The sequence below is a fragment of the Ictidomys tridecemlineatus genome, chromosome 9 (assembly GCF_052094955.1).
Source record: "Ictidomys tridecemlineatus isolate mIctTri1 chromosome 9, mIctTri1.hap1, whole genome shotgun sequence".
NCBI classification, from domain to species: domain Eukaryota; kingdom Metazoa; phylum Chordata; class Mammalia; order Rodentia; family Sciuridae; genus Ictidomys; species Ictidomys tridecemlineatus.
Genome location: NC_135485.1, coordinates 133,870,261 through 133,897,977, shown reverse-complemented (window position 1 = coordinate 133,897,977; position 27,717 = coordinate 133,870,261). Strand labels below are relative to the sequence as shown.

General features: G+C 43.4%; 1 long non-coding RNA gene across 2 annotated transcripts; it reads right to left on the bottom strand.

The window, feature by feature from the left end:
* Positions 1 to 337: 337 nt before the first annotated feature.
* LOC120892590 (uncharacterized) lies at positions 338 to 25,474 on the bottom strand. Of its 2 annotated transcripts, XR_005737346.2 has the most exons (5): positions 23,470 to 25,474; positions 22,719 to 22,893; positions 2,237 to 2,337; positions 1,973 to 2,136; positions 338 to 1,488 (listed from the first exon to the last, which is right to left on the bottom strand). It is a non-coding gene; the product is annotated as an uncharacterized LOC120892590 (long non-coding RNA). The 2 variants fall into 2 exon arrangements; XR_013426156.1 differs by having other exon boundaries at positions 338 to 2,136.
* Between the last annotated feature and the right edge of the window lie 2,243 nt (positions 25,475 to 27,717).

Here is a 27,717-nt window from a genome sequence, read left to right as displayed (position 1 = left end):
TCCTGCAAGATTCAGCCTCCTACCTTAGCTAAGAGACGATTACCTTTCTCAAACAGGACATGGACTGAGGAATAGGCAACAGCCCCTTCCTATTTAGGATCTTAATTCTGGTTCTCTGTTCCTTGGAGTCTTGGCTCTGAGGTGCCCCTTCTCCCTCGACCTCCTGGCTCCCCGAATCCTGCCTCTCTTTCTGATGCACTGGAGTTTTCTGTAAGATGTTTCTGGGGAGGAAACCGTCCCGTTACTAAAAATAGAGTTAAGACAACCTCCAGCCAGCCCATGAGACAGACAAGCATGAAAGAATGTTGGCTAGCGCATCAAAGGAACGCAGGCTTGATTCATTCAACAGATATTTATAGAGCATCCATTGTGTGCGTGGAGTTGTGCCAGCCCCTGGGAACACACGGAGAAGCACACCACTGTCAAAGCTCGAATCCAGCCAGGCTCCCAGAACACTTCATGATGAGATCCTGGGAAATTCGGGGAAATCACACGAGCATTGAAGAAGGAGGTCAGGAGCATGTCCTGCCAGAGGCGCTGCAGGATCTTAGGGGCAGTTTAACAACTGTCACATGTCAAGTGAAATCTGAGGGGACAGAGCTTCACATTGTGACCTTAAATAAGACAATAACTTCTTAGGACTCAATTTCCCCCAACTATAAAATAAGACGCTTGAAAGTTAGCCAACACGCAATGTCCTTCCCAATGTCCCTCCCAATGTCCCGATGTCTCTATGCTTGATTTTAGTGCCCAACCCCTCCAAAAACCCATGTTGAAATTTAACTGCCATTTTAACAATATCAAGAGATGGGATTTAAGAGGTGATTAGGCAGAAAAAGGGTAGATGCTGGGCCATGTTTTATTGTTATATCATGTGCGTGTACAAATAAGGAACAATGACCCTCGCTATTATGTGTAATTATAATGCATCAATTTAAAAATATGGGAAAAAAGTGGTGATCGGGCCATGAGGATTCTGCCCTCAGGCGTGGGATTGATGACCTTATAAAAGAACAAGTTCAACCCCCTTTTCTCTCTCTCTCTTGTCCTTTCCCTGTGAAGAATAGAACATTCTAGGCACCATCTTGGAAATGAAATCTTGGCTCTCACCAGACACACCAATCCTGCTAGTAACTTGACCTTGAATATCCCGGTCTCAGGAACAGTGAGAAACCAACGTCTGTCCTTCATCATTTATCTGGCCTCACATATTCTGTTATAGCTGCATAAAACAGACGAAGATATGGTACAACCAGATAATGGAAATCATTAGTTTCCAGTAATGAATTGCTGAATATAGAATGTTTTGGCCAATTCATCTGAACATTAATAATGTACTTGGCACAGCAGGATGATCAGTGAGCCCCAAGGAAAGTCATTTAAATTAATTGGTGTTCTCTTCCACGTCGTAGAGATTTTTGTTACGTTGTCCAGATTCAATTCCAAAAATGTCATCATAACTGTGTTCAATACCAGATTTGAAGCAATCTTAAAATAAGTTATGGAATCACAAACTTTATTGCTCACCGTTACCACCACACTTGTTTTCACAACTGAGACAGTCTTCCACATATAACACGTTGAACAGGGGGACAGAGCAATCTCAGTCCCAGTAAATTTGGAACCAGGAGAGACTTCAAGACATCTTACTCCTCCATCCTTTCAAATCACAACTAACACGTCGGCCAGAAATTTGTTCACTGTCATCAACTATCAAAACAGGCTAGCACAAAGACAGTGCGTGGGTTTCTGAAGTCTGTGGGGTTGGAGAACTTCTGCAATGAGTTTTTAGATATGTCTAAATCTCATTATGCTCATGGTGCCTAAGAGTCTCTACCCTGTGGGGCACTGCAGAAAATGACTTAGCATCAGAAGAATCAAGTTAACGGCAATATCCCTGAACATAGATTTGGGGATGTCCTTAATTTTAAGAGGAAATGAGGAAAAGATGAAATAATATATGAAAGGATACATCCTTGAGGTGTGAAATGTGCACTGGATTAACATCTGTAATTCTACCGCTGACTAGCTGGAAGTTTTTTGATAGATCGCTGGGGTTCTTTGATACCATTTTCATATTTATCAAATAAAGGTAGTAATACCTATCAGAGTGGAGATAACACCAATTTCCATCACCTGATAAATGAAAGAAACAAAATGTGTTATAGTCACACCATGGTTTATTATTCACCATGAATAAAGCACTAATGTATGAGCCAGATGCAGTGGCACTTGCCTGTAATCCCAGCGGCTTGGGAGGCTGAGGCAGGAGGATCACGAGTTCAAAACCAGCCTCAGCAAAAAAGAGATGCTAAGCAACTCAGTAGGATCTTGTCCCTAAATAAAATACAAAATAGTATGAGTCAGTGTCAAGTGCCCCTAAATTCAATCCCCGGCATCAAAAAAAAAAAAGTACTAACATATGATATAATATGGTAGAACCTTGAAAACATTGTACTAAGTAAAAGAAGCCAATCACAATAGACTGTATATTAAAGGGTTCCAGTGTATTAACAGCTCAGAAAATCTGTATGAACAGAATGTATATTCGGGGTGTCCAGAGCTGATGGCTAAGAGGGGTTGTGGAGAGGTGGTGAGTGACAGCTAATGAGTAGGGTAAGTTATTTTGGCAGGATGATGAAAATGGACAAAACTCGGTTGTGTAATGATTTTGCAACTCCATGAAAGGCTCAGAATCCACTTGTTATGGATGGAATGTTTGTGCTCTCCCCCCGACACACACACTAAAATTTGTATTTTGGAGTCCTAAGCCCTAGTGTGATGGAATTTGGAGATAAGAATTTTCAGAAATGATGAGTTCCAGAGAAGATCATGAGGACGGTGCCCTCTGATGAAACCACTGTCCTTTGAGAAAAGGAGGAGACCAGAGCTCACGTTTTCTGCCTTGTAAGGAGAGAGCAAGATGGTTGCCTTCTTCAAGATGGGATGCGGGCCCTCCCCAAGAACAGGATCTACCAGCACCTTGAACTTGGACTTTTCCACCGCTGGAACTGTGAGGAACAAATGTCCTCTGCTTTTGACACCCAATCTGTAGTACTTGTTACGGCAGTTCAAGGTGACCACTGAATTAAACACTTCAAATAGGTAAGTCGAATGATATGTAAATCACATCTCAGGAAAGCTACTACTTTAAAAAAAAAAAAAAAAGCCCATCAAGTTTTTTGAAAGGATAAAACCATGGAAGGCATATGAAAGCTCTTTATTAAATAAGACTACCCTACATAATATTAGCCATATGATTATATTTAAAAATTCCTCCAGAAAATATTTTTTCAATGTCACCCTATCAATCCAAAGAGACCCAAAAATAATCCTAAAACTATCAGAGTTCCTCTCCAGCCAAACGAGGCTGACCCGTGGCATAGTGGCACTCTGGGGGCCTCTTTCTCACGAGGATCTGCGTGCCATCTCCATTGCCAGCAGCAGTTACTTCAGATACTGTCACCTTCTAACTCCTCACGGCTTGGTGTCTTTCTCTGAACACATACTAATAAAGCAGAAAAGGCAAAGGTTATAGGAGGTTTTGGGGGGGCACAGGAGATCTAGTGTAAACCCACTAGTGACCAGGGACATGGCAAGCAGAAAAGTAGGGGAAAGACTCTGACATGACACAGCCACGTTGATTCCGTTCTGAAGTCTGTGTCCCTTGTGCTTGGAACACATCCTGGTGAACACAGCTTCCTGACGTCTCGCTTAACAACTGCTGTGGACATGGGAGTAACAGGATGAGGGAGCCATTCAATAGAAATGACCGATGTCTAACCAGATGATGCTGAAAATCAAAGAGGCGAATTCAACCGCTAAATGTAATATGCTTAGGCATAAATCCATTCATGAAAAGGAAAATAGCACCTTCGCTGTATTAAAACGGGGTACAATATATTTTCCGTGATTCCCCATTGATTAAGTGCATTAGGACTAGTTATTGTCCAATTGAGTTTCCACGCTACATTGATTTCACATCTGATCAAGTTAAGTTCCGGGATTATACTTACCTTATTAATTACAAACTAGAGGAAATTTTTTAGAAGAACTATATTTGATTTTCTAAAGTTAAAAGAAAACAAAATATAAGTAAGTTTGGTTACCAGAAAACTGTAAAATGCTTTTCAACAAAAGTCACCTAAAGTTCAAAGTCAAGAACCAGACTGTGAAAGGTATTTGAAATAAATATGCAAGAAAAAAATGTTTGTATCAAAAATCTATAAAGAACTCCCCCAAAATCAATAAGAAAAGACAGTCTAATTAAGAAAATAAGTCAAAGATATAAAAAGGCAATTCACTGAAAAGGAAATACAAATTTTAAAAAAATCTGAAAATAAGCTCACCCTCATTGATAACCAGAGAAATACAAATTAAACCACTAACAGTATTTTTCATCAAATATGAAGAAGTTAACTTTTGAAAAATCCCATGCATTGGTGTTGAAGAAGGTACTATTAATCAGGGATGGCCGTGTAAATCAGAAAATTTACTTCTTACTGCCTGTTTAAAACAAAAAAATGTCCATATCTATGGCCCAGATCTTCTACACCTCTAAATACCTACTAATTTTAAAAAAAAACTCTATCATATGCAAATATGTCCATTGCAATATAATTTGTAATATAAAATAGGGAGATTGTTAAATGGAGTATTCAAGAATGTTACATGGCAGATAAAATGGATGAATGCATATGCATATTATAGATGATTTTGTCCTAATTTGCATTAAAAAATACATGAACTATAATATAATGCTTTTCTTGTCACAAAACAATACAAATCATAAAATGCATACATATGCATATTAGCCCCCCAAAAATCAATCATCATGGAGAATATAAACCAAACTCATAAGTACCACTAAAAAGTAGGGTAGCAGGACGGCAAGATTTAAATGGAGTTAATGAGGATTTCTACTCTTACTGAAATATTTTAATTTTTTTGAAAGGGAATATACAGCCACATGTCACTTAGGTATTTTTTTAAAGTACACATTTAGTATACAGCCTGGTGACTATAATGATGATTATGTATTGTATTCTTGAAAAATGCCAAAAGAGTGGGTGCTAAGTTAACATTAAGTCACCACAAAAAGTCATGAGAGTTGATGGAAAGGTTAATTATGCAGATTTGACCATTCCACAAGGTAAATATACTTCAAAACACCATGTTGTGTACAATAAATACATACAATTTTGTCTGTCAGTTACAAAAAAGAAAATATATTTTTTGAAATTGTAACTAAATTATATACTTAGAAAAAATATCTATAAACAAGTTTACAAAAATGCTCAAGTGGATTATTGGGGTGTTGCTCCATGGTAGAATGTAGGCTTAGCATGCATATGGCCCCAGGTTCAATCCCCAGTGCCAAAACAAAAACTTTAAAAAATATTCCAATGCTTTATCATGGATGGTGACTTTATCTTAAGTTATCTTCCTATAATCCCATGTTTGTGGGTATGGGTGCAAATTCCTTAAGTTAAATGGGAAAAGTGGTTACTATAGTTTGATACTCGAACATAAGAAATTTCAGACCCAACTTTTTGGAGTATCCCAGATTTCTAAGTGGTAAAATACACTATGTATACAGAAATGCTCTATGGGAGGAATAACCCACCAACTAATCCACTATTATCCATTTGAGGAAGCATTGGGTTAAAAATCTTCATTTAGCTGTAAGTTTTTATTTTGGAAATCAGAGAGCAGACCATAGAGGAAATGAGCCAAGCTAGTAGATTTTTTGCGATTAAATATTACTACATAATTTGTCATAAACACTTTTCCTTTTTAAAATGTCAAGATAATTATATGTTAAATATTATCTTAATAAGCCCTAGAAACTTAGATTTTTTAATTACAGAAACATAGGAAACGTGAGCTTCCAGCCTCCATCTTCACCTCTGGTCCTGCAAAATTTGCAGGTCACTCCAGAATCCTTCATTACCTGGTTACACACTAGTGGACAATATGACATTTTGCTTGGAAATGATATAGGATAATATGATGGAAAATAACTGCACTTTTTTCTATTGTGCCTCTCCTGTAAAGCTATAAATAAGTTGAATTGTGCCCCCTTGATTTATGTTTATGACCATTATTATGATGATTTATTTTGGGTTGAGTGCTGACAGTGTGCTGAGAGCTCTACCAGGCTCATAAGGAGAAATGGTTATGCCCCAGAGGCTTACATACCAAGACAAACAATTCAGCCATAAAACACACCAGCTAAGAGATGCTTAATCTCAGCCGAGCAATGCTTCTTGGAGTTTATATGTAGGTGGAGAAAATTTCCTCCTTCTGGGGCAAGAAGGTTAATGTTCTTTGAAAGACTTTGAGGGCCAGTTTCCAATAGAGTTTTCATACAGGGCTAGAGAGACACCCAAGTGCATGCTCTGACAGCAGAGTAAAGGGGCTGGTAGATCGAGGGTCACCCAGAAAACAAACAGTTTTAGGCACTGAGTTAGTTACTGTGGTTATAAGATTGCTCTTCAAGGGCTTCCGTCTAGTGTCGTCAACTCCATGTCCCAGAGAGGCTCAGGATGCTGCTTTTAATATCACGACCATCTCAAACCCCTTCTAGAATAATATTGGTTAAAGACATATAACAATCTAGGCCAGTGTTTCAAAATGTATATTTTAAAGAGCACAGGGTTCGGAGAATGATTTTAGGTATAGTTTTTTTTTGGTTTTGGTTTTTTTAATTGTGGGCTGGATGTAGCTCAGTGGAAGAATGCTTTCCTAGCACGTGTGAGGCAGTGGGTTCAATTCTTAGCACCACATACAAATAAAAAAGAAAAAAAGGTCCATCAACAACTAAAAAATATTAAAAAGAATATATTTTTTTAAAAAAAAATTGTGGATGTGTAAGTTTGAGAATTGCTGTGTTAAACAAAGAGAAAAATATCTCTACTGCAAAAATTTTCAGAACCATCAATGGGCTCATAAAAATTGTGAATCTCTGAGTTTGCCTACAAAGCATTTTTTAGTGGAGGACTTTGCCAGACTAGTTCTCTGGGAAATACACACAGGGAAACACCAAGGTTGGTACAAGAGAACAAAAGAGAATTAATTAAACTTCCAGTTTGTCTTAATTCTGATAATTTGAGGAGTCTTTCATTTCCTGATTCAGATGCTATAAGGACATAATATGACTATCACTTCTCCCAGTTGAGCTAAACAAGGCATAATCCTCCCCACCACCCGCTAGGCTGGTAGGAAAGATAAGAAGGAAAGGATGATACAGAAAAAAAAAATGGTAGCCATCTTCCCAGATGGTTCCCAGTGATCCCTGCCTCCTGCCACTCCAGCCTTTGACAATAAATAGAGCTAACTTGTACCCAGTAGGATGTTGTGGAAACGATGCTGTGTGACTGCCAAGACTAGGTTATGAGACACATTACTGCTTTGACCTTGCTGTTCAGGATTGCTTTTCCTGGAGAAGGTCAGTGGCCATGTTGTGGGACCACTCAAGCAGCCCTGTGGTGACCAACAGAGTTCTTCTGCTCATAGTCATATCAGTGACTCTTCTTGGACACCAAGTCAAGTCCTCAGATAACTACAGCCCCAACCAGTGATTGCAACTCCACAAAAGACCCTGAGCCAGTATCACCCACAAATACTCCCAATAAACATTACAAGATAATCAATATCTGATGTTTTAAAGTATATGCATGCTCATTTGTTACACGGCAAGAGATAATTAGTACAACATCTAGATTTTGTGGGATTTCAAATATTCTGTCTTGTGGTTCATTCACGTGTCCTAATTTGGAAGTCTAAAACATTTGCTTATGGGGCCGTCTCCTTTCCATGAATTCAAGATTAGAGCTGAATCTCAGTCAATACCAGGACCAAAAGAGTTTCCAGGAAACATCTGTATGATACTCTTTGAGAATCTACTACAATCACCAAATTTCCAAATACTCCTATCTCTTGCCAAGAGCAAGCCAACATCCAAAGAAAGCAATAAAAACATGGAGATAATCATCCAAGAAAGACCTTTGGGAAATAGGCCCCCCCCAACCAAGCTACTGAGTATCAGAAAGTAATCTCTACTGCATACGTTGACATTGATACTGTCTAATTTCTGCTGTGGGGTAAAGCAGAAGGATCAAGGCGCTTACACTAACCAAGTTGAAGTGAATCCAGCTCTGCCCTGTGGAACATTAGAAAGGAGGAAATTGAACAGTGTCCAAGGATGAAGGCAAAATTGGGAAGAAAGGAAACAATACAAAGGGTCTAAGGAGAACCCTGCAGAAACATGTGAACATGGTAGGAAACAAAGGAGCCTGTGATTGAGAGGACAAGAAGAAAATAGGTACGTCTAGGAGGCCATGCCCCCGAGCACGAGTAGCCCTGTACAATGGGGCTCAGAAGGGGGCTGCGGTAGTCAGCTTTTTGTCACTGTAACCAAAAGAACGTGACAAGAACAAGTTAGAGGATGAAACACTTATTTTGGCTCACAGTCTCCGAGGCTCAGTCCATGCCCAGCAGTTCCATTGCTCTGGGCCCAAGGGAAGCAGCACATCGTGGGGAAAGCTGCTCACCCCATGTGGCCAGGAAGCAGAGAGAGGGCACGGAAGAGGCCATCAGGGACCCACCTCCTCCAGCCACGCCCCACAGGCCTCTAGTCACCACCCAGTTGGTCCATTCAAACTCGGGTGGAGTGATCAGGTGACAGCTCTCATAACTATGTCACCTCTGGATATTCCTGCATTCACACAGGAGCTGGAGGGGGACACCCCATAGCCAAACAATGATCAGGGATGAGCAACTTGGGAAAGAGGGTGACCCAACCCAGATGTATGAGAAATCCCCTGGTCCCACAGGAAAGGGCACTGAGCTGAAGGACTAAGTGCCACTCAGTAGTTCTCAGCCACCTGGAGCAGCAGGCTGGGAAGAAGCTGTAACCAAATGACAGAAGACACAGAGTTAGGAAACGGAACACGGCGAGAAGGTCCCGTCTGAGCTGTGAACTCCATGATCCCAACACAGGTAAAAGCAGTCAAGAAGAAAGGAGGGGTGAAGGAAGAGGGAGGGATGGGAACCAGAACACTATGTGGGCTTCTTTCTTGATGGTGACTACTGTGTTCATCACTATGACAAGACACCTGACATAATTCACTTTTAAGGGAAAGGGTTTTGTTTGTGCTCATAGCTTTTCAGGTTTAAGTCTGTGATGGACGGACCCTGTCACTTTGAGTCTGTGACGAGGTAGGACATCATGGTGGGAGCACATGCATGAGTAAAGTCACTCACCTGATGGTCAGCCAGGGAGCAAAGAGTAAAGGAAAAGAGACCAGGATCCCACAATCCCCTTCAAGGACACACCCCCATAACCTCACCACCTCTGATCAGGCCTCGCCTCTGAAAGCTTCCACCATCTCCAACAGTGTCCCCCTGGAGACCAAGTCTTTGACACATGGGCCTTTGGGAAAAATTTCAAATCCAAACCCAAGCACTCCTACTCCCTTTAAGGAAGTTTGGGAAACATGGTGGTCCAGCAGAGGACGGACTTCTGGGTGAGAAAGAGACCAGAAAAAAATAACCCAGGATCCTTGGCACCATGGGTGCTTCGCACAGTGTGGGGTGCGTACGTGTCTGTCCGTCTGCTTTTGCACACCAGCTCTCATTTAAAGAATTCTTCACCAGTAAGTCGGAATTATTTTCTCCCATTGCACCAAGTCCAGAAATAGCCCACAACCAATGATCCATTACAGCTGCTGTTAGAAATAAATTTACTTGAAACTTTGCAACAGGCTCAATACACAGTCTTGCCCGTGGAAACGCACGTACAGTAATCAGTATTCCTCTCCAGGCCCGGACCTGGTGGATAATTACAATTAAGCTTCAATGGATTAGCTGCCAGCAGGACAGTAGATGGTGAATGGTATTTTACATCTCTACTTTTTCAGCAAATTCAGGCATATGGGATTCTTTCCCCCCCCCCCCCGGCTTGATGAAACACAAAACAAAACAAAAAAGTTATTTTCAATTAATTTAGGAGACCATCAAAATTACTGAAAATTGTGCTGTTCCCCGTGGCAGGATGAATAAGGTGCAGAGTGACTCTCCTCATTGTGTTAGAAATGCAGGGGTCACACGCGCTGCTTACAGAGCCCCTCGTTTACATTTTTCAATTAGGAGATAATCAGTGTGCCATTATGAGTAAAAATTGTTGGAATGACCTTTTGGCTGTAGGTTTTAACCAGCAAATCTTGGGGGACAGTTTGATGGACGGCATGACAGGAGAACAAGGCGAGTTATACCGATGATAAATAAGAACAATTATCACACTTATTATCTGATAAATAATTTATTGTGATTTGCCATTAATCCATCTCAAGCCGCCTCCCGGATAAAAACACACCCTAAAGACTGACTCGTTCAGCTTTCCCCTCAAAGTGTCAGAAATTCTCCTCTGAGAAGCACAAAGGAAGCATTTACCTGGAATCTAAAGAGCTGTCACCGCGCACTTGATCATTTTAATCAGTGCAGATAAATTATGCCCCTTATATAAATGGTAAATCAGTTACTTCTCTCTCGGCTTAAAAAAAAAGAAAAAAGAAAGAAAGAAAAAATCTGGGAGAAGCCGTTTTGAAGAGAAGCCATAGCTCAAGGCTTAGGAGTCTGTTTTATTTTAAATCTCGTGTTCCATTCCTGCTCAAAGCCATCAGCCGGTGCCCGTGAGCCAACGCCCGCAGCGTGTTCCTAATTTCAGAGAGTACAAGCTATTATAATAGGGTAATTAAATTCTTTACTGTACTCCATGAATTCAATTGGTGAGGATTAGTTGAATCTATAAAAATGATTGTGATGTGGGAGATCGGTGACAAATACCGTCTCTGTACGGCGCTCGGCTTCCTGTACGTTCTCATGGGTAAATGTGCTTTATTCTCCACCCTGGTGCCAGGTGAGCACGGCAGACCCTCAGGACCCACAGGTCCTGTTGCCCTCGTGAGGTCATCTGCTGGTATCTTCAAAACTAATACCAATACTATTTTTCTCCTTTGTGCCCTCAAACCGAGACACCATGGTGACCCATTCAAAGATGGAGTTTGAGACTATTGTATTCTACCATTTGGGAATTTAAAGAAAAAAAGTAAACCGATGGGACTTCTATTCTCTCTGATGTTAAATAAGCGTTCTGTGTTAGGCTTTTCCTAGGCTTTTTTCCTCTCGATATCTTTGGACACTGCTCTGCTATTGTTTACTTGGTCATCCTCCCTATAAGCCTGGCCTCATTTCACAGGATTCAGGGGGCATTTGAATCAGTCAAACATCAACATGAGGCAGAAATCCACGCATCCGTATCAGAAAACGCAGACTGGTACTTCCTGCCGTGGCCGTGGCCGTGCCCGCCAGGGAACTGACCTGGCACCAAGAAGGCAAAGGGTTCTCACCCCCACCTTAAAGTATCTGAAAGAAATGAGACCATTTTTTAAAGGGCTGTTGAGAATGTGATCATGCAACCATCGGAGTCAGGAAATTCTTCCTCCTGGCCACCCAAATCCCTCCCTCTGCAACCGAAGTCCATTTTAAAATTTGATCATAGGACAGGGAGACTCACTGGCCTCTTTTATTCGACAAATAAGGGCACCGTGGTAAACCCAAGACACCAGGAGGTCCTTATCACCCACGTTTCCTCAGCCATGAAGGAGGGGAGATGTCTTCTTGGCAGGCATTCCTCAGCTGTCAGACCTTTTATCCCCCCTCAGGAGGGGAACCGGGATCAATTTCAAAGCCCCCAGCTACAACAAGTCGGAGAGACCCCAGCCCCAGGGGCCTTACAAAGTAGAGCAACAGAATGGAGAATTACGAGTGTCTTTCATGCCAACGTGATTTTAATAACAGGTTAAGATCCTAGGTTACACTCAATTTAAGGACAAGGCAAGAAGGCTACTTTTCATAATATAACCAATCTCCACTACATCATACATAAGTCACAGAAGCTCTCTCCGTGTGGAGTCACAAGCCCTGTTTAAAGAAAGCTAAAAGGACTGAAAAAAAAAATCGCTTCTGCTCTCTTTTGTCTGACATGAGAAATAGATGTCACTAATGCAAATCAGGACAACTGAAGGTCTCGCGATAATGAAGCGTTCAGTATTTCAATGCCAACATCGTGAGAATTCAGGAAGGGGAGTTTTTTTTCCCCCCTCTGCTCTCCTGTGTCTGCTCTGTGTCTGTATGAGCCTGCCTAGGCATGTGTATGTGCTCAGGTCGCACAAAGACAGTACCAATAAAAATAAATAAGTGGCACAGGAAAAGAATCATTCTGTTCTCATCAAAATTTCAGACGATTTTCTTATAGATAGGTTCCCTTTTTAATAGAATCCACTTTGAAAACTGGTCATCCATCTCTAGACTTCTAGAAGTTCTCAGGGGAATTTGGTAGGCGGCGCCTGCAAAGCCTGTGACAGTACATATGGGCAGATTCTCTGTTTGAAGCCAAGTCCAGAGATGAGCCTTCTGCTCCCAGGCTCAAGGTGGAACTTTCCAGCACTCCCTACCAAGCAGAACAAAGCTCACATCTCACACAATTCCAAATACCCCCGGGCCTCCCAACTCACCACCTGTGGTTGGAATCTCAGGGAACAGGAAACTAAAGGAGGAGACAAATCATCAGTAAATCTCCTAGGCACCGAACGATCCACAAATACTAGGAGCCAGGGGAAATAACCAGGAAGGTCTGGAAGTGATTCTACCAGAAAGGGAATGATGATCCGGTTGGCTTCGGGGAACCCGTGGGGATAAATCAAATGACTGAAATGTCAATACCGAGGAATGCAATCTGTGACGAGGACAAAGAGGTAGGGAAAGGAGGATGGTGCTGTAGATCAAAACGACTCGGACTGGCCATGAAATACCGATGGATGGAAAAGGAAGTATCCGTGCTCAAGCTTTATGAGTCCAGGTAAAAGAAATATATGAAATCAAGGGGAATTAGCAGCGGGTGTCTGCCACGTGCTACTAAATCAGGATGAACTCAATGATACATAGCTGTACAGGGGGAAAAACAGGTACCCATGTCACCATAAATTTTTAAAAAAAAAATGCATCATGCCATATAAATCTGGGCTGAGATGTCTCGCCTCTCCGGCTGCTACCTACTAAAATGTTCCAGAGTTCTTCTCCTCGTTCTCCTCCTTCTGACCCAAATAAGTGTGGGTGCTAAGACCCCTGTTTAGCTTCACGCCTTTGAATTAATGTTGACATTCTTGGTTTCTGGCCGGTAGGTCCTGGCAGGCAGACTTTGGCGGCTCTGGGGTTTAAAGACACAATATAAATAAACCAAGCATGAATAAAATGGTAAGTGACAAGATCACAAAACTCTGCTCCTCTAGATTTCCATTATGGAGACATTTCTTAAAGGATAATAAAAAGAGCAAAATGTGGGTCATCCGGGAATTTTTGGAGCTGGTGCCTCTTAGTTGCTTGTATCATAAAGTGGAAAGGGCAGCTAGAGGTGAGGTAATTGGGGGCTGCTCACGACAAATCAGGAAGAAACAATCAGGAATGCTGAGGTGGAGCGTGCTGGGGAGCATGACCCGATTCCATTTGCTACGCCTTATTTGTGGAACTTTTCACAGATGCACAAAATAGGAAAAAGGTGAGGCCGTCAGAGAGAATTCTACCCTGAACATTCAAACTCACAAGGGAAAAATCTGGGAGGCAAAATTACACTGTGAAATGTCATTCTCTAAAGGGCTTAAACAAGAAGTGTGATAAATGTCATTACTCCACAGTGTCGTAAGGGGTGTAGAGGACTCAATCACGGCTCCGATTTTGCCCAACAAGTACCAGAAGGCAGTTAGAGGAAAACAGACCCTGTTTCAAAGAGCTTTTAGGGCTAAAGGCTGCCGCAGAAGAGCAAAATGGGAACCCACTAATACAGCCATCAAACGCATAAATAACTTCGGATCATCACTGCCTCGTACCCCCTTGGGTTTAAAGGAACCACAAGGTCAGGGTGAGCAAAGAATGAGTAAAGCTAAAGGTCAGAAAGGTCCAGAGGAAATCCAGACAAGAACCACAGGAAAACCAGCCTAAACCAATCTTTAAGACCGACTTCCTTAAAGATCTCAGCAAAACATTGCAAGAAACCCCGTAAAGTCACTTCAAGATCAAGCAAGTGTGTCTAAGCCTGGAGAGGAACAGCTGCACTTCTAATCTGGCACACAGATAAAAGACTATCCAAACAGCTAGAAATTAACACCCGTGGAGACGGTTCTCAGATACGTGATTGCAGAAACTTTGCAAAACCAAGTATGTGTGCCATCGTGGACTCTAGTTGCAATACAGAGGAGACCGATTTTAATGAATGAGCGTGTTGAATACCTTCTCAGGCTTCAGTCACCCTTGGGAGACTATCCAAGAAAGGATCTAAATTAACGGAGGGATCTATATGCACCGTGAGTGAGAGGGCAGAAAGGGTCAATAATCCAGAGAAGGACTTTGCACCCCAAAATCTCCTGTGTACTTGCACAACGAGCTGTGAACAGGGAGCGTTCTCTCCCAGCACAGGAGGTCTCTTCCCGTGTTATCAGTCAATCAAAGCTAGCAGCAAAGCAAGATGGAAGACACTGAGCTCAAGATACGGTGTCCCCACTCCTGCCCACCTGCATGAGCTGGTCGGGAAAGGTGCCAATGCAATAACTTTTTTTAAAAAAGAAAGTCGTAGAACAAAATGTACAGTATGGTCCCACTTTTGTTTTTTTAAAAAGCACACATTCTAAATGTACTTATTTTATGAGCATATCTGCATCAATAAACAAAAATGTTTAACACTCAATTAAAACTGCGATTGGAGGAAGGACTTTCATTTTTACTTCATTCATTTCTGTATTTTTTTATACTTGTCTTGTTTTATGACTTTAAAAAAAAAAAACTTTAATATTTTCCAAACTCAAACCTGGGACTTCCTCGATGACTTTCATGGTTGCTTGTTAAAATAAAATAACATTTGTCCATTCCACTTCCACAAAATCTCTTAAGGTCAAGACTTTACTCTCTTAGCCAAAGACAGAAAGACTCTGCTGATGGACAGGTTAAGGAGACAAAGACATCGTACACAATGCACAAGCCTGGACTGGGTCCAAGATCAGAAAAGATATTTTTTCTTTTGCTATAAAGGACATTATTAAGACACTTGAAAAAAAATTGGCAAAACTCTAGAGATTTAATGGCATCCTTAATTTAATTTACTGATTTTGATGATTACTTGGTTATATAAGAGAAATCCCAATGCTTAGGCTATTCATTGATATATTTGAGTCAGAAAAGAAAATTATAATATAGATACACACAAAGAGAAAGCAATGTGATTACATTTGGACAATTTTGTTGGGGGTTATAAAAGAATTCTATTTTTTATTTTTTTTTTTAGTTGTAGAGAGACACAATGCCCTTATTTGATTTTTTCATTTTTATGTGGTGCCTCACGCATGCTAGGCAAGTGCTCTACCACTGAACTAAAACCCCAGCCCTATAAAATAATTCTTTATACTATTCCTGCAATTTGTCCATAAGTCTGGAATTATTTCAAAGTAAAGTTTTAGAAAATCAGGAAAGAAAGAAGAAAGAATGGGGAGAGAAAGAGAGGAGGAAATTTGCCTTCTCTCCTACTCCTAAATTTAAGGAAATTTGTGTTCATAATCTCCATTTTGTTTGTTGATTTCATACATTGACATAGTTTGATCTTCTCAGTAAAGACTGATATGCAATTCAGAAAAACAACAGAGTTATCACAAATAAAACTAATTTAACTGTTAAACATATCTCAAGACGTTTCCCAGGCAAATATTGATAGCACGTGTGATTAACCGGCCTTACTGGTAGGTGAGAAGATTTAAGACATTTGGACAGTCATAGAATGAATCGGTGGCAGGATAAAACAGAAATCAAGTGTACCAGTAGCTCACTGAGGGTGCTTTTTAAGTCAGAATTATGTGATGCAGCAGCTATTCTACAATGGAAAAGTGCCCCAGGGAAGCTACAAGGGTTCATCAAAGGCAGAGGGTCAGAGTCCTCTGTCTGCTGTGGAGAGACACTGGTCATATTGCTATGCACCCCATAAATCACCAATAATAATATCCTGAGGCACTCTCTTCTGTATTAAAAGATAAGAACTCTGTTTTTGTTTCCAGAACCATCGCTCTCTTTCCCTGCTTCACACGGCTCATGTAATTCAGAAGATAGACTTCATTCAAAGAATGAAAAATAGGTGAGTCTGAAGCCCCGTGCCTCTCTCCATCAATTCAGCCAGCTGCAGAACGTTATCTGCCTTGTAAGTAGCTGGGCTCCCTCCAACAAGATGAATTTCTTTCCTAAAACAGGTTTGTACTTGGAGTCTCACCACCAGCTCTGCCAGCACCGCTCTGAGAAGAGCGTGTTGATATAGGAAGCCCAAAAGTGGACTTGACATAGCTCAGGTCGACCTCCTCTTTGAAGGAGAAGGACACATGGCATTGGGAATAATGAGCCTTGGCCATGAAATGAGAAGGAAACCTTCCCCGTGGACCCTGGCAGAGCGGCAGGCAAGCTCCGACGTCATCACTAGACTGGAAATGGCTCCAGAGGCTTCCTGCAGGCAGCGTTCTCCTGGAGTAAGGCCACTCGGCTCCGGTGTGGTCCAGAGGGGCAGCTTCGGCCTCCCCAGGGAGCGTGTTAGGAATGCAGAACCTCAGGCCCCTCCACAGAGACACTGATCAGCATCTGCACTGCAGCAAGATCTCCAGGACACGGCATCCACATTGCTGGAGCGGGACCAACACGGAACGTTGAGAAATGATGACCACCTGAGCCCAGGAGAGCTGGGGGAAATGCACAGGCACACGCAGGCACGCAGACACCGGCCCCCCGCAAACAGAGCTCGGAAAGAAGATTGCTGCCCTGGTCCGACCACCCTCCCACGGCATCCTGCATTCTGCCACTTGGGCCGGGCAGCCCACCCACTGACCCATCCCTCCCCTCATTCTGAGATTCAGGACCGGCATTCATGCTCAGTGAACAGCAGAGGCTGGGCAGCCTAAGGCCTGCTGTCTCAGACAGGTGTCCAGGTGAGGTCCAACCAGAACTACTCTACAGGGCAGCAGTCCAGCTGCTGAATATATGTCCAAAGGAGATGGAATCAGCATGCCGAAGAGCCCTCCCATGCCAGGTGCCGTTGCAAGTTCAAGGCCAGCCTGGGTAACTTAGCAAGACCCTGTCTCAAATGAAAAAGAGCCAGGGAAGTAAGTAGCTGTCGCTCCGTGGTAGTACATCCCTGGGTTCAATCCCAATACCAGAGAAAGAGAGAGAGAGAGAGAGAGAGAGAGAGAGAGAGAGAGAGAGTACAGGAGCACTCTCTTCACTGCAGTGCTCTCCACAACAGACAGGTTATGCTATCCACTAAGTGTCCACCAGTGGATGAGTGGAGAAAGAAAACATGGAATAGATAGGCACAGTGGAATACTATACAGCCTTACAAAAGAAATAGATTCTATTATTTGTGACAGTGTGAATGAACCCCAAAGACATTATGTTAAGTGACACAAGCCAGGCAAAGAAGGCAAAAAGCACATCAACTTGCTAATACTTGGGACCTAGAAAAGTTAAGCTCATAGAAATAGAGAGTTGAATGGTGGTTCCCAGGGATGGAGGGGGAAGGATCTGGGGGTTGGAGAAATGTTGGTCAAAGAATTTATAATTTCAGTTGGATGGAGCAATAAGTTCAAGAAATGAATTGTACAACATGGTGAGTATAGTTATTAATATACTTTTAGTTGACATGTAGTAACTGTACATACTTATGGGTACAACGTAACATGTCAAATCATGTTCACAATGAATAAGCATCAGATGAGAGCAATTGACGTCTATTACCTCAGACATTTACCATGTCTTCATGTTGGGAACGTTCAGAATCCTCTCTGCTGTTATTTTGAAATACTCATTTAAGTGTCATCAGCCATAGTTACCCTACCGTGCTACAGACCACTGTTTCCTCCAGTCCACCAGCACCCATGTATCCAGGCTCTCTCCGTTCCCTCCCCCACACCCTCCCCAGGCTCTGGTAACCACTATTCTATTTCCCTACTTCTTCCACATCAACTTTTAGCTCCCACCTGGAAATGAGAAACTGCAGCCTTTGTCTTCCTATGCACAAGGTCTTCCAGTTCCATCCAAGCTGCCACCAGTGACATAATTTTGTTCTTTTTTGTGGCTGAACGATATTCCATTGTGTCCATATGCCACGTTTTCTTTATTTATCCACCAGTGGACACCTAGGTTGAATCCATTACTTGGTTATTGTGCCTAGGGCTGTAATAAACATGGAGTGCAGATCTCTCTTTGGCACAATGATTTCAATTCCTTTGGATATACACCAAGTAGTGATTGCTGAATCACATGTGGTTCTACTTCCAGTTTTTGGAGGAACAGCCACACTGTTTTCCATAATGGCCATACTAACTTACATTTCCCCCAACAGTATATAAGGATTTTCCTTTCTCTGAAACCTCACCAGAATTTTTTTATTTATTTTTTATTTTTTGTTAATAACTATTCTTACGAGGGAGAGGTACTCTCTCATTGTGGTTTTCATTGGCGGCACGCGACAATTAGTGACGTTGAGCATTTTTTCATGTAGTTGTGTTTTGCTTGTCTATTCAGGTCACCGCCCAATTTTGAATCACATTCTTTGTGTCTTATTTTATTTGGGTTTTGATGTTTGTTGTTTTGTTTTTGGTTTTTGTTTTGCTATTGATTTGTTTGAGTTCCTTATATATTTTGGAAATTAATCAATCCCTTGTCAGAGGAATGGATTGCAGTCATTTCCTCCCACCCGGTAGGCTGTCTCCACTCCACTGATTGTTTGCTCTGCTGTGCAGAAGCTGTTGAGTTTGATGCAATCCCATTTGACAGTTTTTGCTTTTGCCCTCATTGTTTTGGGTATCGTAGCCCCCCCCCAAAAAAAAACTATTCTGCGACCAATGTCCTGAAGTGTGTCCTGTTTTCTTCTAGGAGTTCCATAGTTTGGGATCTTACACTTAGATCTTTTGTCCATTTTCAGTTGATTTTTGTATATGGTGAGAAATGCGGACAGATATTCAGTTTTTCAGCACCAGTTAATGAAGAGACTGTCCTTTCTTCAATATGTATTCTTCCTGCCTTTGCTGAAAATTAGTTGGCTGCAAACACATGGATTTATTTCTGGATTCTCTGTCTGTTCCTTTGGTCTGCGTATCTGTTTTTATGCCAGAACTCTGCTGTTTTGATTACTGTGACTTTGTAGTACATTTTGAAGTCAGATACTGTAATGCCATAGGTTTGTTCTTTTTAATCAGAACTCCTTTGACTGTTTAGAGTCTTTTATTGTTCATACATTGTATTCTTGAAAATTTTAAGGAATCTCACATCAAATAAGAAAGAAGAAACAGAAGAAAGATGTGACGTAATGCATATGTTAATATTCAACTTAGCCATTCTATATGTAGACATATTTCAAAACAGTGCCTTGCGCATTATGCTGTCATGTACAACCAAAGAGAATAAATAAAAAATAATAATAATTTTTAAAAAGAAAGAAAACACAGTGCATTGTATATAATTAATATATGCAATTTTATCAATTAAAATAAAAATAAGATTTTCAAATGTGGAAGAGGTCTTTGCAGATCTCTGGGCTAGACTCTAAACTTCAGCGTGCCTACTAACTCTGTGATTATATGGCATCCCAGTTTCCAAATTTCATCTGACAGTGAAAATTAGGTGACGTCATGTTTTTAAATATGCATCCAGTTCTATGTCTGCTCATACAAAGCCCCATTCCCTGAAGAGCTTCACAAAGCGAATATCACTATGGGTTTTGCCCACCATTTGGGTCACCCTAGCATTGTGCTGGCATATGGTGGGTGCCCAGCAAATCTGTTAAATGGATAGTGAAATTTCACCCAGGAGAGTCTATTCTGCTACCCAAAGATAGCTACAAGGCAGCACTGTTGTCTCGCAGCAAACTGCTGACCCCACATGGTATCGCTACTCTATTGAACACAGCTGTCATTTCCACTGATCAGAACCACACCCACCAAACCTCTGTCTCCTCCCAGCTAGGCACTTCCAGAGCTGCCAGAGCTGAGCTATACTTCTCTTTTTTTTTACCCCCTTGTTTCTATTATTCTCTGACCAAGAGATAAAAAGCTGCATTGATTGTGCTACAATATCTCACAGAGCAGTGGTGATATCACTGTTGCAGTTTTTAATTTCCAGTTCACCTTCCTCCTAAGACTCAGCAATGGACCACAGGCAGATTTGAGGGTGGGATGCTCTGCAGAGCTCAGAATCCTGCCTCTCCTCTGAAGTTGTAGGGTTGGATCCTTTATACTATCTCCTCTTCTACTAGGCTGCCCTGGATCCTTTAGGCAAATAAACCCCACAGGCCCTTCCTTGTGACCTCGCCACTCCCATTTGGTAGCCTGATCCAATCTTTTCTGAACCACCAGAGGTGGACACAACTTAGACTCCAACTGGGTCTTCCAGGTGCACTTAGAATTGAGTTCAAGACTACATTGCATCTGACTGTGGACCATCAGTCAATCTGAGCAAAGTAGCTTTTGGGGGGATGAACAACTGAACTTGCTTACCTTTGTTTAAAGATTGTCATTTCCAGATTTGTCCTACGTATACAGACAGCTAAGGATATAGAGCAGAATGAAACCAGTTTCACTCTCACACCCCTCTTCATCCAGATCCATCACTAAACATTGAAGAAAGCTGTCTAAGCCAACCTGAGTGGGTAGATGAGGGGGCCTGTAGAGGGGGGAGCCGAACTCTCCATAGGGAGAAAAGTGAGGGTATATATGTTGAAAGGGTGATCTCACCAAGAACACACTGGTCGATGGTTCACGCTTGTCCCAACCAAATGCCACCTTTCTATTTGCCAGCCCACCACTGGACAGGCCAGGGAGTCTCTTTTACAGTCTACACACACACAACAAAAAGCTATTGGAGGACATACCCTACATATATATATTTATGTGTGTGTGTGTGTGTGTGTGTGTGTGTGTGTGTATTCCAATTCTTAATCCTGGGTGCCTCTATACGTGACCTTATTTGGAAAGAGGGTCTAAAAAGAGGTCTTTGCAGATGCGTTAAGGATCTTGAGATGAGGTCATCCTGGATTTATCAGATGAGCCCTAAATTCAATGACAAGTGTCCTTGAAGGAGTTAAAGAAGATACAGACATAGTGGAGAAATGTGAAGACGAGGCACAGACGGGAAGGATGTGGCCGTGAGCCAAGGACAGCTGGGAGCCATCAGAAACTGAGAGAGGCACAGAGGGACTTGCCCTTACTCCTTAGGAGGGCTGCAGCCCTAGCCATGCCTTGAGGTCAGGCTCTGTCCTCCAGAATGGGAGAATAAACCTCACTGGGTTAAGTCACCCAGTGTGGGGTCATTTTGTACAGCAGTGTGAGGAGACTAATACAGAGGGTTTCCATGTTTCTGAACCTACATTGTCCTTAAGTCATTTTTATGGCCTGACTTTGCTCTTTTCAATTGTCTGCGAGACTAGGGAGAGTAACTTCTGTTTATTGAATGACTACTGTGCACCAGGCCCTGTCACAGGCAACGCTCATTTATCCTCTGGTTTAACGCCTATAACAAGCCTGCAAAGGTGACATCCTCCGCCCCACTTTGTTAATTAAAAATCGGATGCTCTGCCCAAGATCACATAGCAAGTAAATATTTGAGCCAGGATCCCACTCTAGATTGAGTTCTGTGTTCTTTCTCCTCTTCCACAGCTCCACAGAAGCTAAGATTTTTAATCCTCTTATTCCTTAAAGGGAGAGGAAAAGCCAATTCCATTACGACTCCATTTCCAACAGGAAACTCAGTTCTGCTCAGGGAAAGATACCCAGTTTCAGCAAGACCAGACATGGTCCCTGGCTTCTCATCAGAGATGGGGAAGGAATTTATGAGAAGCTATGGGATCTTTTCCTGGTGGCCTGCGAAGGGCTCCTGGGGGTCCTCCCGGCCACATCCATCCCAGTCCACACAACGGCTTGAACTGTGGCAAGAGGAGACATTCACTTTCCCAAGAAGAAGCTGCCAGTTCTGTTTTCACCCTCAGACGGAGCCAAAATTGGCTCCAGTTCTTCCTTGGAAGCCGCACAGAATAATTCCAAACCCCGACCCTGCAACAGCCTTCCAAGAGTTAAAGACAACAAACAGGACCCAGACAGGAGCAGAAATTTGAGGGGGCCCTATATACATACTTGGTCTTTGATCTCTGTTGTTGTTTGTTTGTTTCATTTTTTAATTAATTTTTGGTGGGTCCTTTTTAATTATACACAACAGGGCATTGAGACAGCTCTGCACGTGAACATGACACCATGTGGTCGATGTCATTCCCCAGGACCTCCCTTCCTCTGCTCTAGCCATCTCCCCTTACCGAAGGCGTGATTTCCAAGCCCTTTTCCATCCTGGTGTCCTGCCCCAACGGGACCTGGCTCCACTGTAAAGTGGGCTACCCCCTGTCGTCTGGCACCTGCAGCTGTGCTGTGGCTAAGACCAGGCGTGCTCCCCGTGGGTTCCGCCCCCGCCCTTCCCATCTACCCCAGGCCTCACGTTCAAGCTGAGCCGAATGCCATCCATCTCCCAAGGGTGGTTCTGCTTGATAACTGCACAAATGCATTAAGTCTCCAAAGTGTTTCTCCAACCCACTCACCCACCTGCCTCCGGAGCTCCGTCCTGACGTGGCAACGTGATCCATCAAGTCAGTTCCACGATCCACAGCCCACACCGTGCAGGGGGGACTAATGACACTGACTGTTCCTGCTACAGAAGCAACTCAACTAGACAGCAGCCTTCAAAACAACAGGAGAGGAGCACCTCGCTTTTAGTCACCTGTGAGGAGAGGGAGGGAGCTATGTATAGCTGCATTCCTGTCGTCCTGAAGTGCAAGGCCATCTGCCTAGAAGCCGGAACAGGGCTCACGCTCTATTGACCTCAGTAAAAACTAGGAGCCTCTTTTCATGGGGTCCTTAAGCACTTCACAGACACCAAAGGCAGTGAAGAAAGAAATACTTGATTTAGAATCTAAGCCCAGACCCTGTGGTTTCCAGATGGGGACTCCCAAAGCCTATCCCATGTGAATGGATGCCGCACAAGGACAGGAGAGGCCCCTCCGGCCATCCATCACAGGCTCCCAGCAGCTCTGCTTCATTTCCTGCCCACCGGACCCGGGAGTGAGGACTGGCCATACTGCTCTCTTTCTCTCTCTCCTTCTTTCTCTCCCTCTCTCTTTCCATCCCCTCCCCACCCCCATTTTTGTTTCAAGAGCACTAAAGATGGATCCGTCCCACTCTGTGCACACCTGCCAGGCCCTCCCTGTTCCCTCCCCTCTGGAACCATCCAGGGGCGAAGGGAAAGTCCACAGGCTGGGCTTCAAGAAACACAGGGAATAGTCCTTTCCTCACTTACCACACTGCATTCATGAAACACCCACACAGAAAGCTGGGGGCCTTCTCGGCTTGGCCATGAGAGAGGAAGAGCTGATAAACAGCCACAAACAGCCAGAATGTTGACTGCTTCTGCTTCTCCCTGTGCAGAATGGCAGACTATCCGAGAGCCCAGGCTCACCCTGTCCAGCCCTTCATTATCCGGCTTTGGAGCCGGAGCCCACAGAGGTTAATGGCTTGCTTTATTAACGAAGAAGCAAAGTCACTGCCACGAGTCTTTCATACATAGCAGGATCCAGGGCAAGAAGAATAAATGTTTACGTAAGTCATTTCTTAATCTACACCCAATTCATTCCAGAAGTGTTCAGGTGGTTTTTGAAGAGTCATACAACAAACAAACAAACAAGAACACTGAACAGGAGTGAATGGATATGATTAAAGTTTTCCTTGTCTTAAACTTGAGCTCCAAAAATGGGCTCCTCCTTGCTGTCTCAAGTACTCAAGACTCAGAAAATTTACATTCATTGCACTTTTCTAGGCTGTTCTAAATTTTGAGTGATGAACAATTTTCTTCTTAGAACTTTAAATAACTAGTGAGAAGCCAATGAGGACTTGCAGGCAAAGAGGTTCTTTTGTGGGCAATAGTTTGTACTTAGGTGGATTCTGCCTTGATTGCATCGAAATCTATTTGCTCTTAAGACTAGAGCCTTTCCGCTAAACATTTACTGTTAGAAAATAGAAACAGGTTATGACAGACAGCAGGACATGCAGATGGCAAAAAGGGGTCACTGGGTTGGTATCAGGGTTGGCTTGGTGGTTATATGCAGGTATCCTACAGACGGCTACTGTCACACTTCTCCAAGGCTGATCCGAGAACCACAGCAGTGACAAGACCTGGGACCTGGTGAGAAATGCAGATCCTCAGGCCTCCACCCCAGACCCAGCAAATCAGAATCTGTTTTTAAAAAGATCTCCAGCTTGATCGAGGGAGTATACATGAAAGTTTGAGAAGCAGGGCCCAACCCCAAACTCACTGATGCAGATGTTAAAAATGTAGACATAGAATAAGCAAATAATACCCGGATCGCCGAGTCGCCGTCGGTGAGAGAGGTTCTGGTGGGGGAGAGGAGGGGTTTGGGTTTGCTTTTTGTTTCTGTGTATTTAGAGGATTTTGTCGCTGTCCTCATTGATCTTCAGAATTATCAAATGAGAATTAAATGGAGGAAAGGCGTTTTCAAGCCAATTTGTTTAGTCACCCTTTGGCACACATCGACAAAGATATTCACCCCCAGGGGGCATAATTGTTCTTGAGAAGTGACTTCGTCGTAGAGAAAACTTTTGTTTCCAGAGGCACAGGCGACACAGCACGGAGTGGAATAGAAATACGGCGATTAGCCAGTTCATTTACTTGCAGAAGACAGCCAGAAAAACCAATCCAGGTAGCGCAGGCCATAAAAACACACTCGGAGGTGCCTGATTTCTCCAGGATCACGGCCACCCTGGTTCAAACCAGCTGGATCCCAGCCAGCCTTGCACATCGTTATATGCTTTACACGGTGCAAAGGGAGCGTGAACCAGCAGATGCGGGGTGGGGGGGGTGTTGGTCACCCCTGGACCCAGACGACATCTGACAAGGGATGACATTAGGCTTTGGCAGAGCTTCGGCTGCCCTGTCTGCAAAGCGCTTATCACACGGAAGGCAGGGCGGCCTGCCAAAATACAGACACGGGGACCAACCAAAGGATAATTGCTGTAAATTCCATACAGAGAGCGAAGACAGAGATGTCAGCAGAACTCGTCGCCTGGCTGGGCAGCCGCACACACAGGACCGCGGGGTAGAGTCCGACAAGAAAGGGAAGATTTTTTTGAAAAGGCCAAATTTGTTCAAACAAGGTATGGCAGGCCAGCTGGAAGCGCGTCAGTCAAGGACTGGACTCTCTGCTCAGAGGTATTTCTGTCACTTGGACATGACAGCTTCTCAAAACCATATATAAGGAAAAATTACAGCTAGATTTCCTCCAGGCACAGAGTATTTCTGATTGCAACTTAGGGAACCAGCAGATTAAATAGTGTTTGTTCAGCCTCCTGAGCAGCGGCACCCTTGTTAGGTGCTTTGCAGAAATAGGTTATGGTGGAGGGCGGGGCAGTTAGCCTGGGGATCACAGTCTACCCTAAAGGGCTCTTTTTTGGAAACTAGAGGTCCTAGAAGTTCCTAAAATGGTATGAAAATGTTTGTATGTGTTTATGCATCTTTTTCTGGAAGGAAAAACCAGAGATTTCATCAGATTCTCAAACAGATCCATGATCCCGCAAAAGGTTGGGAGTTCCAGTTAGTTGAAAAAACTAGGAAGGACAAAAGCGTGTACTTGGTGACATCAGGGAATTCTCCAAAAAATCCTGGTGGTCACCCACACTTTATAGTTAAGGAACAACGAGGATAAACGTGAACAACCAGCCCTCCAGGAAAACATACCTAGCTACTGTATGACCTTCTTTTGCAGGAGGTGCATTACAGAATTAATGAAGAAAGGTAACAAAGGGGACCAATGTGATTTTTCTTTTTTTCTTTTTTTCTTTTAAGATAAAAGCCCCAGGACCAGAGCAGAGGCAAAGAGCATTTGGGAAGTTCCTTCATTCTCCCCAGTCCCCCTCCCCCATTATGGATCAGCATCCACTTATCAGAGAGAACATTCAGCCTTTGTTTCTTTGGGATTGGCTTGCTTATCTTAGCATGATATTCTCCAGTTCCATGCATTTACCTGCAAATGCCATAATTTTATTCTCTTTTAATGCTGAGTAAGATTCCATTGTGTAGATACGCCACAGTTTCTTTATCTATTCATCTGTTGGAGGGCATCTAGGTTGGTTCCACAGTTTAGCTATGAAACTTTGGGCAAAAAGAAGGAAGGGGAAGGGATGGGAGGGGGCAGGAAAGATGGCGGAAGGAGATGGACATCATTACACTGGGTACAGGTATGAGGGCACATATGGTGGGACTCTGCATCGTGCACAACCAGAAAAGTCGCCCTCCATTTGGGTACAATGCTTTGAACCGCATTCTGCTATCATGTAGAACAAATTAGGACAAATTTTAAAGAATTTAAAAAAAAAAAAAAAACAAGAGCATTTGGGAAGAAGGTTAAAATCTGTGGTGGGACTCCTTTATCTCAAGGTCAAGCCAAGGGCACCATCAGTAGCTAAGGGTTGGAAAGACACTGGGGAGGGGGGGAGGGAAGGATGGGAAGGACAGGGCTGGTGTGGCCTGATGCAGGCTCACCCAGGAACTGCCACGACTCTTTCCCAGGTCCCCCACACCACATCCTGGTCTGGAAGAGCCTACCCCGTCTCCATGTCCCCTCACTCCAAACTCACCTGGGGTGCTGTCCAAGCGCTTGGCTCCCTCAAAGGACGGGTGGAGTGTTGGACCCAGGAGCCTTTCCAGTGGTCTCAATTTTGGGGGGGGGGAGTACCATAAATTGAACCCAAGGACACTTAACCACTGAGCCACATCCCCAGCCCTTTTTGTATTTTATTTAGAGACAGGGTCTCACTGAGTTGCTTAGGGCCTTGCTAAGTTGCTGAGGCTGGCTTTGAACGCACCATCCTCCTGCCTGGGCCTCCCAGGTCACTGGGATTACAGGCGTGGGCCACGGCACCCAGCCAGTGGTCTCAATTCCATGGTTCTCCTGGGGTAGAAGTGAGGCTTGTAGCCCCTGTGGGACACTGTGGCTGGTTCTTAAAGAAGGGGTTGGACCTGGGCAGCTGGCAGTGGAAGAAAGGACATTCTAGGTGGAAGGAACAGGCAGGAAGGGGCAGCTCCTGAGAAAGGCTCAGCGCTCGGGGAGGACACCAGCTCTTCCTGTGGACGGAGGTGCTCTGAGAGCCAAGCAACAGTCAGGAGACTAAGTGCCTCCAGGATTAAACTTCCAGCCCATTTAGTCTTACATTTCCTGTCACCCAACCCCCGTGGAACCAGAGAATGGCCTCTTCTATCAGAGAGTGACATAAAACCCAGCAGCATTTATGCCCAATATTGATTCAAACAAGTGCATTTTGTTTATTTCTGAAGCATCTCCAGCAAGGAGAGTGGGTTTACTGCAGGTCAGGAGGAAGCCAAGAGCTCACCCGGGCTGCAGGAGCCCACGCAGCACCATGTGGCCTCTCTGGAAGGCAAAGATCACCCTTAAGTGTGCAGGGCTTAATGCATCTCCAGTCCCCCAAGACCCCAAGACTGCTCCTGTCTCAATATAAATCATACCCGAGACTGAAA